General features: G+C 49.6%; 1 long non-coding RNA gene across 1 annotated transcript in view; it reads left to right on the forward strand.

Annotated features, from left to right (window-relative positions):
* Window positions 1-6,772: 6,772 nt before the first annotated feature.
* Window positions 6,773-17,421, forward strand: part of LOC140427686 (uncharacterized) — a 56,438-nt gene continuing 45,789 nt past the window's right edge. The window contains exons 1-2 of the long non-coding RNA XR_011948586.1: window positions 6,773-6,987; window positions 13,279-13,587. This is a non-coding gene — a long non-coding RNA (uncharacterized lncRNA). The remainder of the gene's footprint in view (window positions 6,988-13,278; window positions 13,588-17,421) is intronic.

Below are 17,421 nucleotides of genomic sequence, written 5' to 3' on the forward strand. Positions count from 1 at the left end.
AAGCTGTTGCCATGATTGCAGACAATTTCCAACTTCTGAATGATCTACCATTTGGGGATAATTGAGTCTTTGAATCGGCGGCCCCTTCTCTCTGTCCTACCACTCCACACAATACCGACAACAACATTATTTATATAGCACCGTTAATGTAACAGATTGTCCCGAGGAACTTCACAGGAACATTATAAAACAAAGCATGACATTGAGCCACGCATTCGGTCCGATCAAAAACTTGGTCAAAAATCTAGGGGGCGATTCTCCAATACGGAGCCCCAAGTGTTAGCGCCGTCGTGAACGCGGTCGTGTTTCACGACGGCGCGGACCGGGCCTAGGTACGAGCGATTCTGGCCCCCACAGGGGGGGCCACGCCAACCTGCGCATGCGCGGGGGACTTCGTTAGCGCGCCGGCCCTGACTCAACATGGGGTCGGTGTTTAGCAGCCAGCCGCACCAGAAAGTAGGCCCGGGGGGGGAAGAGGCTGGCCCGCCGACCCCATCGGAGACCACCCCCCCCCGGTGAAGGAGACCCCCCCCCCCCCCCCCCCCCCCACACACAGGCCGCCCCCCTGACCATTCCTGCAGAGTTCCCGCCGGCAGCGACCAGGGGTGAACGGCGCCAGCGGGACTCTGTCGTATCTGCACGGCCACTCGGCCCATACGGGCCGCCGCCAATTTTAGCGGCCCAAGGCTGGCGCTGCGTCAAACGCGCCGGTTCTCCGCACCTCGGAGAATCGCATCATGGCACGGTTGCGGCGATTCTCCGGCCTGGCGCGGGGCTCGCAGAATCGCCCGCCTAGACTTTAACGAGTGTATGGGTGGAAAGCGAGGTAGAGAGCCAGCGAGGTGTCGGAATGGTGTTCCAGAGCTTGGGGACTAGGCAACTGAAGACGCGCCCACCAGTGATGAAGCAATTATAATCGGGAATGCACAAGAGTTAGAGGAACACAGGTGTTTCAGAGGATTGTGGGGCTGGAGGAGATTGCAGGGGTAGGGAAGGGTGAAGGCCATAGAGGGATTTGAAAACAAGAACGAGAATTTTAAAGTCATGACGTTGCTTGACCAGGACCCAATGTAGGTCAGTGAGCACAGGGCTGAAGGGGACTTGCTGTTGACTAGGGCAAGGGCGGCAGAGTTTTGGATGACCTCAAGCTTACAGGGGGGTAGAATGTGTGAGAGCTGCCAGGAGTGTGTTGGAATAGTCGAGTGTGGAGGTAACGAAGGCATGAACGAGGGTTTCAGCGTCAGATGAGCTCAGGCAGGGGAGAAGTTGGTGATGTTACAGAGGTGAAAATGGACAGTATTAGCCTCAGCACCAATATGATGCTGGAAACTCAGCTGTCAAGGTTGCAAACAAACTTAAACTCAGACTGTTGCCACAGAGAGCGATGGAGTCAGTAGTTAAGGAACAGAGTTTGGGGCAGGTAGGTGAAAAACATTCAGTCTTCCCAATATTTATTTGGAGAAAGCTTCAGCTCATCCTGCACCGGACATCGGATAAGCAGTTGATAATTAAATCATAATATAATAATAATAAGATCAAGGAGTTTTCTGAACACAGGAACCTGGAGAAAGAGTGAGTGCACTGGGTATGGGTTGGAATAAACAATGGAGCAAAGGCCTAAAGAAAATTAAGTCATTTAGAAAATGGGCTCTTGCACTGTTCAGTTGGGTTTGGGGTGGTTGGGAGTTCATCTGGAGCTAACAATTCTCTCCCTTCCCCCATCTCTCATAAGACTGAAGCCCTTCCTATGACCCTGTGTACTAAGGATAGCGCATACATATGAATAACCCACAGGACTCAACTCCAGGGGCAACAAAGCCATGCTTGTTCTGGGAGACGGCTTAACATATTACCGCCATTTTTTAATATCTCTGCTCTCCAGTGCTGTGTTACATTTCACTCAGCGAGTCCACGTTGCTGCGACAACATACATATTTTACATGCATGTTAATGTAGCATGTGGGCGGCACGGTAGCACAGTGGTTAACACTGTTGCTTCACAGCGCCAGGGGCCCGGGTTCGATCCCCGGCTTGGGTCGCTGTCTGTGCGGAGTCGGCACGTTTTCCCCGTGTCTGCGTGGGTTTCCTCCGGGTGCTCCGGATTCATCCCTCAAGTCCTGAAAGACGTGCTTGTTAGGTGAATTGGACATTCTGAATTCTCCCTCTGTGTGCCCTAACAGGCGCCGGAATGTGACGACTAGGGGATTTTCACAGTCACATCATTGCAGTGTTAATGTAAGCCTACTTGTGACACTAATAAAGATTATTATTATTCGCCCTGGAGCTATGGATGGTGAAGGGATAGGCCCCAACTTCCTTTCCACCACATTGGCCGACCGGAGTCTCTCCGGCTCTCACCATTGGCGTACTGGAAGGATTTGCAGGTTGACATGAGACCTGTTTCTCCACCTTATGAACACACCATCAAGTCTCGAATAGGACTCGAACCCAGAGCTTCTGGCATCAGAAGAACAGGATCTCCTGGTCTCCAGTACAGAATTTCTATGGAGACGAACAAGAGCAAATGTGCAACAGACTTGCTTCAATTTACTCATCGGCCCCGTGAGTGAGAAAAAAAATTGAAAAGTGGCCCCTCACTCACAAAGGTGTTGTTCCTACTGCACCAGAGGGTCTAAACGTTATTGCAGATTTGTACATCCATATTTCATGGCTCCATAAGACCATAAGACATAGGAGCGGAAGTAAGGCCATTCGGCCCATCGAGTCTGCTCCACCATTCAATCATGGCTGATTTCAACTCCATTTACCCGCTCTCTCTCCATAGCCCTTAATTCCTCGAGAAATCAAGAATTTATCAACTTCTGTCTTAAAGACACTCAATGTCCCGGCCTCCACCGCCCTCTGTGGCAATGAATTCCACAGACCCACCACTCTCTGGCTGAAGAAATTGCTCCTCATCTCTGTTCTAAAGTGACTCGCTTTTATTCTAAGGCTGTGCCCCCGGGTCCTCGTCTCCCCTGCTAATGGAAACAACTTCCCTACGTCCACCCTATCTAAGCCATTCATTATCTTGTAAGTTTCTATTAGATCTCCCCTCAACCTCCTAAACTCCAATGAATATAATCCCAGGATCCTCAGACGCTCAACGATACTGCGTCCCTTATATTCAGGGCAATGTTCTCTGGGCTATTTGGTTCAGCTCAGTTCAGAGGTTCCCAGGTCCCTGTATTTCCAGCAGCTCCCACAAGCTAAAAATATCACGAGGGATCCACCATTTGGGTAAAGTTTTAACAAAACCGAGAAGACAGTGCGATCCTGAGTGAACAAGAGTGACTAGCTGGCAATTTCTCTCTAAATACTCCCCCATTGTAGCCCAGTGTGGGTTGTTAAGTCTCCAGCCGCTGATGGGACTAACACCTTTTTCAGGCTTTCTGTCTTTTTCTTTCTGATTTCCAGCATTCTCTGCCTTGCTCTGGGGGAATTAGCTGAGCGTTTGTTTTTGAGACAAAGAACTCGCATTTTTACAGCACATTTCACGACCTCAGGATTTTACAGTCAATGCGTGCCTTACAGCTGATGAAGTCCTTTTTTTTTACAGTGACCATTGTAATGTAGGAAACGCAGCCAAGAATTCGCCCGTAGAAAGCTCCCACAAAACAGCAATGTTGTATCGACCTGAATAATGGTTTATTCTACTAAATGGTTTTGAATAATGGTGGTCAAGGGGTTATGAGGTGTCAATAAAATCTCTCCTGCTCGCCTCCTGAATAATGGGGTGGGATCTTTCACATCTGTGTGAGAGGGGGGAGGGGGAGGGGCAGAGAGGGGGCATTTGATCCACCATTCCCCTCTCTCCGGCTTCTGATCTCTGCCCTGTGGAGTCAGGCACTGTCAGTGTGGAACACTCGTCAAGTATCGAGATCAAATGTCCTGCTGCTTAACTTGTGTTGACTGATGGAGATGCTCTAGGAATGGGTCAAAGACACTCATCAGGTTTCATAGTTGGAAATGAGAGCGGGGCTTATCTCGTGAATCTGTCACCTCAAATGTGAGAATAGATGTAAGAATTGGTGTGTGGCCTCTTTGAAGCTTTGCTCTTCTTTTGTAAAACGAACACCAGTTCTCAAACTGAGGTGAGACGTTCTTTTATAGTTCACATTCCCCTCTCTCACACATGTACACATGCACTTGTGTTTATGCATGCACACGCACACACAGGTACACAGGCACACATGGGATCGCACACACTCATGTAAGTACAAAGCATGCACATGTAGACACACATACACATATATGCACACACACACCAAATGGGAGCATATGCACATATTCAAGACACGCATACATGCAGACACACTCATTCACATGCACACACCAACACCCACTGATGCACCCACATGCACACTCACACATACACTTGCACACTCACACCAACATCCACTCAGGCATACACACATACATACACATCCAGGGCAGCATGGTGGCGCAGTGGTTAGCACTGGGACTGCGGCGCTGAGGACCCAGGTTTGAACCCCGTCCCTGAGTCACTGTCCGTGTGGAGTTTGCACATTCTCCCCGTGTCTGCGTGGGTTTCACCCCCACAACCCAAAAGATGTGCAGGCTAGGTGGATTGGCAACGCCAAGTTGTCCCTTAATTGGAAAAAAAAAATTGGGTACTCCAAATTTAAAAGAAAATACATACACATCCAGTCACATGTACACATGGACACTCAGTCATTCACACACACGCTCAAACACGCCTAAACAGATTGGCTGCACCCTCAGAGCAGTGTGCACAATCGATGATTCGTCCAATGCTACTTGGTAGCTTAGTCCCATTGCCTGTTCATAAAGCAAATTAAGTACTTTTTGAAGTATAATCACTATAGTGATGCAACAGCCAATTTTCCCACAGTTAGATCCCATCAACAGCAATGTAATAAGAACAGGTAATCGGATGTTTTCCATGATATTGGATAAGGGATATTGCCCAGGACAACAGAGAACTCCATTGCTTCAAAATAGCACCGGGGCAGCACGGTGGCACAGTGGGTTAGCCCTGTTGCCTCACGGCGCCGAGGTCCCAGGTTCGGTCCCAGCTCTGGGTCACTGTCCGTGTGGAGTTTGCACATTCTCCCCGTGTTTGCGTGGATTTCGCCCCCACAACCCAAAGATGTGCAGGGTAGGTGGATTGGCCACGCTAAATTGCCCCTTAATTGGAAAAAATCAATTGGGTACTCTAAATGTATATTTAAAAAAACCAAAATAGCACCATGAGATCTTCAGCGACGGCATGTGACACAATGGTTAGCACTGTGGCCTCACAGCGCCAGGGACCCGGGGTCAATTCTGGCCTTGGGTGACTGTGCGGAGTCTGCACGTTCTCCCCGTGTCTGCGTGGGTTTCCTCCGGGTTCTCCGGTTTCCTGCTACAATCCAACTATGTGCAGGCTGGGCTGATTGGCCGTGCCAAAATTGCCCCTGAGTGTCCAAGGATTTGCAGGTTTGGTGGGGTTACGGGGATAGGGCTGGGGAGTGGACCTAGGTAGGGTGCTCTTTTTTAGAGGGTCAGTGCTAACCCAATGGGCCGAATGGCCTCCTACTGCACTGTAGGGGATTCTATTTACACCCGAGAGGACAGACAGTGCCTTGATTCAACCCCACATCTGAAAGACAACACCTCTAACCGTGCAGCGCTCCCTCGGTACTGTGCTGGATTGCGAGCTTTGATTTCATGCTCAGGTCTCTGGAGTGCAATCAGGCCCAATAATCTCCTTCTGATTCTAATTGCGAGGCCACTCACTCAGCCATATACATTCATCTCAGCGCTGGCTGTGGGATCTTCTTGTGTGCAAAATGGCTGCCAGGTTTGCTGACACAACAGTCGCAGCGGCTAGAGTGATATGCCATCAATCAAGACGGAGAACGCAGAGTGAATTAACTATAGCTTTAATCGACTTACAAGAGAGCTGGCAGCGTGCCCCAGAATGAGGCGGTGTGAAAGGTCGGCGGCCTCTTTACCCAGGCCCTAGGGGGAGGAGCCACGGGCAGAGCCAAAACCGTACAACATGTGATATAGTGGCACTACTGTACAACACGTAATACTGTGGCAGCACAATACAACACAGTGGTTTCACCACATAGAGTTTCCTGCTCCAGCGCTCGCTGGCGTGCCCGTGACCTTCCCCAGGCCAACAGGCCCCGTCGTGAGAGCGGCCTGTGGCTCAAACGAGTCGCAGATTAAGAGTTTCGGGATGTTTTTTGAGAGGAAGATAATAGCCGAGACATTAAGAGTGGGCCAGTGCGTGCAACATATGGCACGCTTTGAAAGCTGCTTTGAACATCTCCCAATAATTTCAACTTTAGCAAGCCCGAGTATCTATTTTCTTTGACCTTTTGTGACCCCGCCGTGACAGAGTTTTTGCCTTGGGGAGGACTGGATACTTAATGTCAGGGGACGCTCTTTACGCCGCCGCATTCAGGGTTTTTTTTTCTCTCTCGCGTCAAAATGCTGATTGAAGTGTTCTTTTCTATAGCTTGACCCCCGATGGGCTGGTCACAGTCTGGCCTGGCGTTGGAACAGCCAGCCACCTGAGCTCTCGTATCCTCTTTGTTCAACGCCAGTTAATCAACCACCAGACACTTCATGATTAACTCAGGCAAGAGGCCGCGTTCACTCGCATGCAGCCCAGGTAGCCAGGCTTGTAGCAGCTTGTCACTCGAGAAGGCCTCATGGAGGAGGGGGCGGGGAAGGGTGGGTGGGTGGTGTTGTTGAGGGAGGGAGGAGGTGGCAAACCTGCCTCCCTCTACTAACACAGGCCTCGTCTAACCCGTCTTTTCAAATGCTGAACAGGGACAAGTGTGTATTCGCAGGCTTTGTTTTTTAAACCTCGTTTAACCTCTGGAATCTGTCGCTGCTGGCCAGCTGTACTGCAGGAAGATTAACTTGCTTCCCAGGTCACTTCACGAAGAATGTGGTGCCCATTCACCAGTGCAGAGGAGCCAGTCGCTATTGTTATTCGTGGAGGTAAAGTTGATCCTTTTACCAGGTTCCAAGTGTCACTTTCTTCACAAGGGATTGAGGATGGGGCGAATCATTTACCTGCCACCGAAAAGAGAAACCAGGTAGACTCGGCCAAAATCCTCTCTGATTTAGAATAATGTGAGGTGATCTCACTGAAACATGTGAGATTCATTTTTTAAAATAAATTTAGTGTACCCAATTATTTTTTTTTCCAATTAAGGGGCAATTTAGCGTGGCCAATCCACCTAACCGGCGCATCTTTGGCTTGTGGGGGTGAAATATTTCCCGTCACTGGGGAATCTAGATCTCGGGGTCACAGTCTTCGAACAAGGGTCGACCATTTCGGACTGAGAAGAGGAGAAATTTCTGCACTCAAAGGGTCATGGATCTTTAGAGTTCTCTACGCCAGAGAGCCATGGATGGTCAGTCAATGAGTAGATCAAGGCAGAGGTTGATAGATTTTCAGCTACAAAGGGAATTAAGGGATATAAGGATAGTGATGGAAGGTGGAGCTGAGGTCAATAATCAGCCATGATCTTAGCGAATGGCCAGGTGTCTTATTCCAACTCCTATTTCTTATGTCCTAATGTTCTTGAAAAAGCGAACAGGAAGCATGTCAACCCAATTTGCTACAATTGATAAATAATCTTTATTACTGTCACAAGTCGGCTTACATAAACACTGCAAAGAAGTTACTGTGAAAAGCCCCTAGTTGCCACATTCCGGCGCCTGTTCGGGGACACAGAGGGAGAATTCAGAATGTCCAATTCGCCCAACATGCCCGTCTTTCGGGACTTGTGGGAGGAAACCGGAGCACCCGGAGGAAACCCACGCAGACACGGGGAGAGCGTGCAGACTCTGCGCAGGCAGTGGCCCAAGCGGGAAGCGAATCCGTGTCCCTGGCGCTGTGAAGCGACAGTGCTAACCACTGTGCTACCGTGCCGCCGATTGACATTAGGCAGCCTCTGAATTACAAATTCTTCAACCAGCCTGCTCCCTGTACGCAACCCCGCGCACTTGTCAAACCCACCTCAACACCCGCTCATCCTTCCCTCAGCTAAAACATCATTAGTTTGTGTCAAAGGGAAATAAGAACGATGGCGCAGTGCAGTGTGCACCTGAAATAAAACTCAGCAAATGCTGAAAATACACAGCAAGATCCACTAACATCAGAAAACAAGGGGGTTTGAGGTGAAGACCTCACAAATGTCCCCAAGTATCAATGTTGAATCACAGTCATGTGTGACAGCCACAGAGTGCTCCGCAAATCCACACAACAATCCAAATGCCGACTTGATCCCATTTTAGGCTCTCGGGTGATAAGCGGCAATTACAGTGGCGTCACACAAGTGCCAGGGAATGACCACCTCCACAATAGGGAACCCAACCATCTCCCCTTGACATTCAATGGCATTTCCATCACTGAAACCCCTCTGTCAACATCCTGGGGGTTACCATTGGCCAGAAACTGAACTGGACTAGCCGTATAAATAAAAGCAAATTACTGCGGATGCTGGAATCTGAAACAAGAGAGAAAATTCTGGAAAATCTCAGCAGGTCTGGCAGCATCTGTCGGGAGAGAAAAAAGCGAACGTTTCGAGTCCAGGTGACCCTTTGTCAAAGCTGGTATAAATACTGCGTCTACAAGGGCAGGTCAGAGGCTGGGAATCCTGCAGTAAGTAACTCACCTCCTGACCCTTAAAGTCTGTCCACCACTGACAAGTCGCAAGTCAGGAGGGTGATGGAATACTCTGCACTTGCCTGGATGAGTGCAGCTCCAACAACACTCAAGTAACTCAACACCAGCAACAACAAAGCAGCCCGCTTGACTGGCACCTCATCCACCACCTTAAACATTCACTTCCTCCACGATCAACGTAAAGTGGCAGCCGTGTGTACCATCGACAAGATGCACTGGAGCAACTCACCGTTCCTTTGACAGCACCTTCCAAAAACTTGAACTCTACCACCTAGATGGACAAGGGCAGCAGATATTTTTTTTAAATATATTTTTATTCTCCTTTTTCACATTTTCTCCCAAATTTACACCCAACAATAATCAGTAACGAATGCAATGTCAATCCCCATATCAATAACGATCCCATCCTCCCACCAAACCCCCAAACATTAGCCCGCATGTTAACATAAACAAATGACAAAAAGGAATCAGGAATCACCCATAGTCACCATTAACACACACAGCCCCCCTCCCCCAACCCTCCCAGCCCCCAACCCTCCTAATAGAACATAGAACGATACAGCGCAGTACAGGCCCTTCGGCCCTCGATGTTGCACCGAAACAAAAGCCATCTAACCTACACTATGCCATTATCATCCATATGCTTATCCAATAAACTTTTAAATGCCCTCAATGTTGGCGAGTTCACTACTGTTGGAGGTAGGGCATTCCACGGCCTCACCACTCTTTGCGTAAAGAACCTACCTCTGACCTCTGTCCTATATCTATTACCCCTCAGTTTAAAGCTATGTCCCCTCCTGCCAGCCATTTCCATCCGCGGGAGAAGGCTCTCACTGTCCACCCTATCTAACCCCCTGATCATTTTGTATGCCTCTATTAAGTCTCCTCTTAACCTTCTTCTCTCCAACGAAAACAACCTCAAGTCCAACAGCCTTTCCTCATAAGATTTTCCCTCCATACCAGGCAACATCCTGGTAAATCTCCTCTGCACCCGCTTCAAAGCCTCCACGTCCTTCCTATAATGCGGTGACCAGAACTGTACGATGTGCTAATGTACTAATGTTCGATGTGATCCAATTCTCGAAAGTGCATAATGAATAATGCCCATGAATTCTAGAATCCCTCCATCCTTCCCCTCAGTTCAAACTTAACCTTCTCAAGAGTCAAGAATTCCAACAGACCACCACCCCCCGCCCCCCCCCCCCCCCCCCCCATGCCAGGGCACAGAGTGGAGAGGTTAATCTCCAGCCTAACAGGATCCGCCTTCGGGCGATCAACAAGGCGAAGGCTACAACATCTGCCTCTGCGCTCGTTTCCAACCCCGGCTGGTCCGACCCCCCGAATGTGGCCTCCCGAGGGCCCGGGTCCAGTTTCACGTGCACCACTTTAGAGATTACCCTAAACACATCCTTCCAGTAATCCTCCAGCTTTGGACAGGACCAAAACATATGAACGTGGTTTGCGGGGCCCTCTACCCCCTCACATCCTCTACCCCCTCAAAGAGCCGGCTCATCCTTGCCCTCGTGAGGTGTGCTCTATGCACCACCTTCAGCTGGATCAGCCCCAACCTCACGTACGAGGTGGAGGCGTTCACCCTCCGGAGCACCTCACGCCAGAACCCCTCCCCCATACCCTCTCCCAACTCTAAGGGCAGCAGACATATGGAAACACCACCACCTGCAAGTTGCCCTCCAAGTCACACACCAACCTGACCTGGAGTCTGGGCGCGATTCAGCCACCTCATTGTACCCAGTGCAGAGCCGGACACAACGGGGGATCCCGCGAGAACCCCAAATCGGGATCCACGCCGGGCGCCAGGCCAATCACCAGCCACCCGACCCGCACCGCCCGGTGCAATCTGGATTGCACCCTCGCTGGGCGTGATCCAGGTCAACATATTTATGCTATCCAAAGGTGTGCAGGTTACGTGGATTGGCTACGATAAATTGCCCCTACATGGGGTTACGGGGATAGGGTGGGTGTTTGGACCTAGGTAGGGTGCTCTTTCAGAGGGTCAGTGCAGACTCGATGGGACGAATGGCCTTCTGCACTGTAGGGATTCTACGAGAATTTTATTTAATTGAGCCGTTCAGCTCATTTAAATACCCGCTGCCCGGGAGCTCACAGGCGCCTGCCGAAACTTGACCAGGCGCCGTTTCGCATTGGTTTCCACAAACATGGACCAGGCATGACGGCACCTCGGCAGGTTTCACAGGCCATTGGAGACCCAGGGTGGTTGGGGACAGGGCAGGGTGGTACCCTGGCACCCGGGCACTAGCAGCCTGGCAGTGTCACCTGTGCACCGTTCCTTCACTGTCGCTGGCTGGGTCAAAATCCTAGAACTCCCTCCCTAACAGCACTGTGGATGTACCTCCACCACATGGACTATTGCAGTTCATGAAGGAGGCTCCCCACCTTATCAAGGCCAATGATGGATGTCTTCTAAATACTGGCCGAGCCAACGATGCCCACACCCCATGAAAGAATAAAATAATGATGGTCAGGGCACAGGGAGAACGGGCTGCTCCTTGTCGGAGTGAGATCTAGACAGCCTCATATTTCGCTAGCAACCTTCGGGTATCCCAAAGCATTTACAGCCATTGAAGTGGCATGAGATGCCTCATTGCTCTCCGTGTCCCTGATGTCTGGGTGTAACGGCCTTCAGGGAAAAAAATATGCGCCAGTCTATGTAGCTCAGTGAGTTGCATTTTGAACAGGAAGGTTGTGAGTTCAAATCCCATTGCAGAGGTTTTGACTCAAAGAATCTGAAGCTGGCGCAGCACGGTGGCGCAGTGGTTAGCACTGCTGTCTCACGCCGCTGAGGTCCCAGGTTCGATCCCGGCCCTGGGTCACTGTCCGTGTGGAGTTTGCACATTCTCCCCGTGTCTGCGTGGGTCTCACCAACACAACCCAAAGATGTGCAGGGTAGGTGGATTGGCCACGCTAAACTAATTGGAAAAAATGAATTGGGTACTCTAAATTTATTTGTGGAGATGCTGGCGTTGGACTGGGGTGAGCACAGTAAGAAGTCTTACAACACCAGGTTAAAGTCCAACAGGTTTCATAGAATTTCATAGAATTTACAGTGTAGAAGGAGGAGTCTGCACCGGCATCGAGTCTGCACCGGCTCTTGGAAAGAGCACCCTACCTAAGGTCAACAGCTCCACCCCATCGCCATAACCCAGTAACCCCACCCAACACTAAGGGCAATTTTGGCCACTAAGGGCAACCTATCATGGCCAATCCACCTTACCTGCACATCTTTCGATATCACTAGCTTTCGGAGCGCTGCTCCTTCATTCACCTGAGATTCACCTGAGGAAGGAGCAGCGCTCCGAAAGCTAGTGATATCGAAACAAACCAGTTGGACTTTAACCTGGTTTGTAAGACTTCTTACTAAATTTATTTTAAAAGATAACCTGAAGCTGAAACATGCGTACTGAGGGAGAACCTCATTGGCTGCAAAGAGCAGAGGACCTGAACATTACTGTACAAATGTAAGTGTATATGAGTCTCTAAACATAGCTCAAGTCCCACGCCAAAGCAGATTGACTCTAGCTTCTGAAGTGATTAACAAGTCAGTCAGTAAAATCTCTCAGGCACCCACCCACTTAAAATGGTGCAGTGGACAAATCGCCCCTCCCCTCAGAAGCAATGTGTCAGCCCATTTCAACTCAAGAGATTTCCAACCAATTTCAGATGCTGTCAGGCCTACATTCTTCTGTGTTTTGATGCCTCTTTGTGCTTCTGCTTTTTATATGTTCGCCTCAAATGAGCAGCCCATGGAAAAACAATACTCACCAAGGATCTGAAGTGGGGACTGTGCGTCGGTTGTTTAGCAACCACATCTGGAGAAGTTGAAACAAAAGACGGACATCTCACTTGGGGCCACTTATAAAATTCACAAATGACAGCAGCAGCAGAATTCCAGGTGTGCGGTGAATCCTCTGAGTCAGCAAACTCTTTTAATACCTTTGAACGAACCATAAAACCTTCACCAATTTAATGAGATTTCCAACTGGATGAAAGAATCAGCGTGATTATAATACTCCTCTGCTATCAGTTCCTGCACTGACTTACATTAACACGGGCAGCACGGTAGCACAGTGGTTAGCGTAGTTGCTTAACAACTCCAGGGTCCCAGGTTCGATTCCCGGCTTGGGTCACTGTCTGTGCGGAGTCTGCACGTTCTCCCTGTGTGTGCGTGGGTTTCCTCCGGGTGCTCCGGTTTCCTCCCACAGTCCAAAGATGTGCAGATTAGGTGGATTGGTCATGATAAATTGCCTTTAGTGTCCAAAAAGGTGGGATGGGGTTACTGGATTACGAGAATAGTGTGGGTTTAGGTAGGGTGCCCTTTCTAAGGGCCAGTGCAGACTCGATGGACCGATTGGCCTCCTTCTGCACTGTAAATTCTATGATTCTATGATAACTCCCAGTCCAGCAACCGTCCATTTGATAATTCCCATCTCCTGGCTCAGTTGTTAGCACTCGTCCCTCTGATTTACACGGTCCCAGGTTTAAGTCCCCCCACCAAGCCATGAGCAGAAAGATTCAGCAAGTGCGGGATTAATAATAATCTGTTTTGTCACAAGCAGGCTTGCATTAACACCGTTAATGAAGTTACTGTGAAAAGTCCCTAGTCGTCACATTCCAGCGCCTGTTCGAATACATGGATGGAGAATTCAGAATGTCCAATTCACCTAACAAGCACGTCTTTCGGGACTTGTGGGAGGAAACCGGAGCACCCGGAGGAAACCCACGCAGCCACGGGGAGAACGTGCAAACTCCGCAAGCTGGGAATCGAACCCGGGTCCCTGCCGCTGTGAAGCAATAGTGTTAACCACTGTGCTACCGTGCCGTCCATGTCCGATGTGCCACCTTTCAAGACAATAGATGGCATTGAGGTACGTAGGGAAGAGGTGTTGGCAATTCTGGACAGGCTGAAAATAGATAAGTCCCCGGGGCCTGATGGGATTTATCCTAGGATTCTCTGGGAAGCCAGGGAAGAGATTGCTGAGCCTTTGGCTTTGATTTTTATGTCATCATTGGCTACAGGAATAGTGCCAGAGGACTGGAGGATAGCAAATGTGATTCCTTTGTTCAAGAAGGGGAGTAGAGACAACCCCGGCAACTATAGACCGGTGAGCCTCACGTCTGTTGTGGGTAAAGTCTTGGAGGGGATTATAAGAGACAAGATTTATAATCATCTAGATAGGAATAACAGGATTAGGGATAGTCAGCATGGCTTTGTGAAGGGTAGGTCATGCCTCACAAACCTTATCGAGTTCTTTGAGAAGGTGACTGAACAGGTAGACGAGGGTAGAGCAGTTGATGTGGTGTATATGGATTTCAGTAAAGCGTTTGATAAGGTTCCCCACGGTAGGTTATTGCAGAAAATACGGAGGCTGGGGATTGAGGGTGATTTAGAGATGTGGATCAGAAATTGGCTAGCTGAAAGACAGAGGGTGGTGGTTGATGGGAAATGTTCAGAATGGAGTTCAGTTACAAGTGGCGTACCACAAGGATCTGTTCTGGGGCCGTTTGTCATTTTTATAAATGACCTAGAGGAGGGCGCAGAAGGGTGGGTGAGTAAATTTGCAGACGACACTAAAGTCGGTGGTGTTGTCGACAGTGCGGAAGGATGTTGCAGGTTACAGAGGGACATAGATAAGCTGCAGAGCTGGGCTGAGAGGTGGCAAATGGAGTTTAATGTAGAGAAGTGTGAGGTGATTCACTTTGGAAGGAATAACAGGAATGCGGAATATTTGGCTAATGGTAAAATTCCTGGAAGTGTGGATGAGCAGAGGGATCTCGGTGTCCATGTACATAGATCCCTGAAAGTTGCCACCCAGGTTGCTAGGGTTGTGAAGAAGGCCTATGGAGTGTTGGCCTTTATTGGTAGAGGGATTGAGTTCCGGAGTCATGAGGTCATGTTGCAGCTGTACAAAACTCTGGTACGGCCGCATTTGGAGTATTGCGTACAGTTCTGGTCACCTCATTATAGGAAGGACGTGGAAGCTTTGGAACGGGTGCAGAGGAGATTTACCAGGATGTTGCCTGGTATGGAGGGAAAACCTTATGAGGAAAGGCTGATGGACTTGAGGTTGTTTTCGTTAGAGAGAAGAAGGTTAAGAGGAGACTTAATAGAGGCATACAAAATGATCAGGGGGTTAGATAGGGTGGACAGTGAGAGCCTTCTCCCGCGGATGGAAATGGCTAGCACGAGGGGACATAGCCAGAAACTGAGGGGTAATAGGTATAGGACAGAGGTCAGAGGTAGGTTCTTTACGCAAAGAGTGGTGAGGCCGTGAAATGCCCTACCTGCAACAGTAGTGAACTCGCCAACATTGAGGGCATTTAAAAGTTTATTGGATAAACATATGGATGATAATGGCATAGTGTAGGTTAGATGGCTTTTGTTTTTTGACTTCCCATGTCAAAATAAAGAACAAAGAAATGTACAGCACAGGAACAGGCCCTTCGGCCCTCCAAGCCCGTGCCGACCATGCTGCCCGACTAAACTACAATCTTCTACACTTCCTGGGTCCGTATCCCTCTATTCCCACCCTATTCATGTATTTGTCAAGATGCCCCTTAAATGTCACTATCGTCCCTGCTTCCACCACCTCCTCCGGTAGCGAGTTCCAGGCACCCACTACCCTCTGCGTAAAAAACTTGCCTCGTACATCTACTCTAAACCTTGCCCCTCGCACCTTAAACCTATGCCCCCTAGTAATTGACCCCTCTACCCTGGGGAAAAGCCTCTGACTATCAACTCTGTCTATGCCCCTCATAATTTTGTATACCTCTATCAGGTCTCCCCTCAACCTCCTTCGTTCCAGTGAGAACAAACCGAGTTTATTCAACCGCTCCTCATAGCTAATGCCCTCCATACCAGGCAACATTCTGGTAAATCTCTTCTGCACCCTCTCTAAAGCCTCCACATCCTTCTGGTAGTGTGGCGACCAGAATTGAACACTATACTCCAAGTGTGGCCTAACTAAGATTCTATACAGCTGCAACATGACTTGCCAATTCTTATACTCAATGCCCCGGCCAATGAAGGCAAGCATGCCGTATGCCTTCTTGACTACCTTCTCCACCTGTGTTGCCCCTTTCAATGACCTGTGGACCTGTACTCCTAGATCTCTTTGACTTTCAATACTCTTGAGGGTTCTACCATTCACTGTATATTCCCTACCTGCATTAGACTTTCCAAAATGCATTACCTCACATTTGTCCGGATTAAACTCCATCTGCCATCTCTCCGCCCAAGTCTCCAAACAATCTAAATCCTGCTGTATCCTCCGACAGTCCTCATCGCCATCCGCAATTCCACCAACCTTTGTGTCGTCTGCACAACTTACTAATCAGACCAGTTACATTTTCCTCCAAATCATTTATATATACTACAAACAGCAAAGGTCCCAGCACTGATCCCTGTGGAACACCACTGGTCACAGCCCTCCAATGAGAAAAGCATCCTTCCATTGCTACTCTCTGCCTTCTATGGCCTAGCCAGTTCTGTATCCACCTTGCCAGCTAACCCCTGATCCCATGTGACTTCACCTTTTGTACTAGTCTACCATGAGGGACCTTGTCAAAGGCCTTACTGAAGTCCATGTCGGTGCAACATCGTGGGCCGAAGGGCCTGTACTGCACTGTATCGTTCTATGTTCTATGTTCTATTACAAGGCCCTAAGATGGATGCAAAACGGTACAATTTCAAAGAAGAGCAGGGGGATTATTGCTGGGGACTTGGCCAGTATTAATCCCTCAATCAACATCACAAAAACAGGTTATCTGGGCATTATCATGTTGCTGTTTGTGGGAGCTTGCTGTGCACAAATTGGCTGTCATGTTACCTACATTACAACAGTGACTGCACTTTAAAAAAGTGTCTCGTTGGCTGTAAAGTACGTGGAAACGTCGAGTGGTCATGAAAGGTGCTAGGTCACTGGGGGGGGTCGATGGGAAGGCGGGAGACGCCGGGGTCAGCAGGAGTCAGCTGACTTACGGGAGTGTTATGGGGGGGAGCAAAAGAGCTAGATATGGATCTAGCGGGGGGAGGGGGGGAGAATAGGGTTGCTGCTACATTGGCCAATGGGGAACTGGAAATAGGAGAGGTGGTCGGGGCGGGGGTCCGCGTCTGGGGGACTGGAGGGTGCGGGAGGCGCGGGCACGGGACTGGCCTAGAAAAGGAGATGGCTAGTCGGTAGGGGGGGGGGGGGGCGGGGAGAAACCCCCCAATCTGGCTGATAACGTGGAATGTGAGGGGCCTGAATGGGCCGGTTAAGAGGGCCCGAGTATTCGCGCACCTAAAGGGACTGAAGGCAGACGTGGTCAGGTTGCTTCAGGAGACACATTTGAAGGTGGCAGACCAGGTCAGGTTGAGAAAGGTATGGGTAGGACAGGTATTCCATTCGGGGCTGGATGCGAAGAACAGAGGGGTTGCAATACTGGTGGGGAAGCAGGTGTCGTTTGAGGCCAAGAATATTGAAGTGGATAATGGAGGTCGATATGTGATGGTGAGCGGTAGGTTGCAGGGGGTGTGGGTGGTACTAGTAAACGTATAAGCCCCGAACTGGGATGATGCCGGATTTATGAAGCGCATGCTGGGTCGGATTCCGGACCTGGAGGCAGGAAGCTTGATAATGGGGGGAATTTCAACACGGTGCTGGATCCAGCATTTGATCGCTCCAGATCCAAGACGGGGAAGAGGCCGGCTGCGGTCAAGG

This window comes from Scyliorhinus torazame, chromosome 1 (genome assembly GCF_047496885.1).
Source record: "Scyliorhinus torazame isolate Kashiwa2021f chromosome 1, sScyTor2.1, whole genome shotgun sequence".
NCBI lineage: Eukaryota > Metazoa > Chordata > Chondrichthyes > Carcharhiniformes > Scyliorhinidae > Scyliorhinus > Scyliorhinus torazame.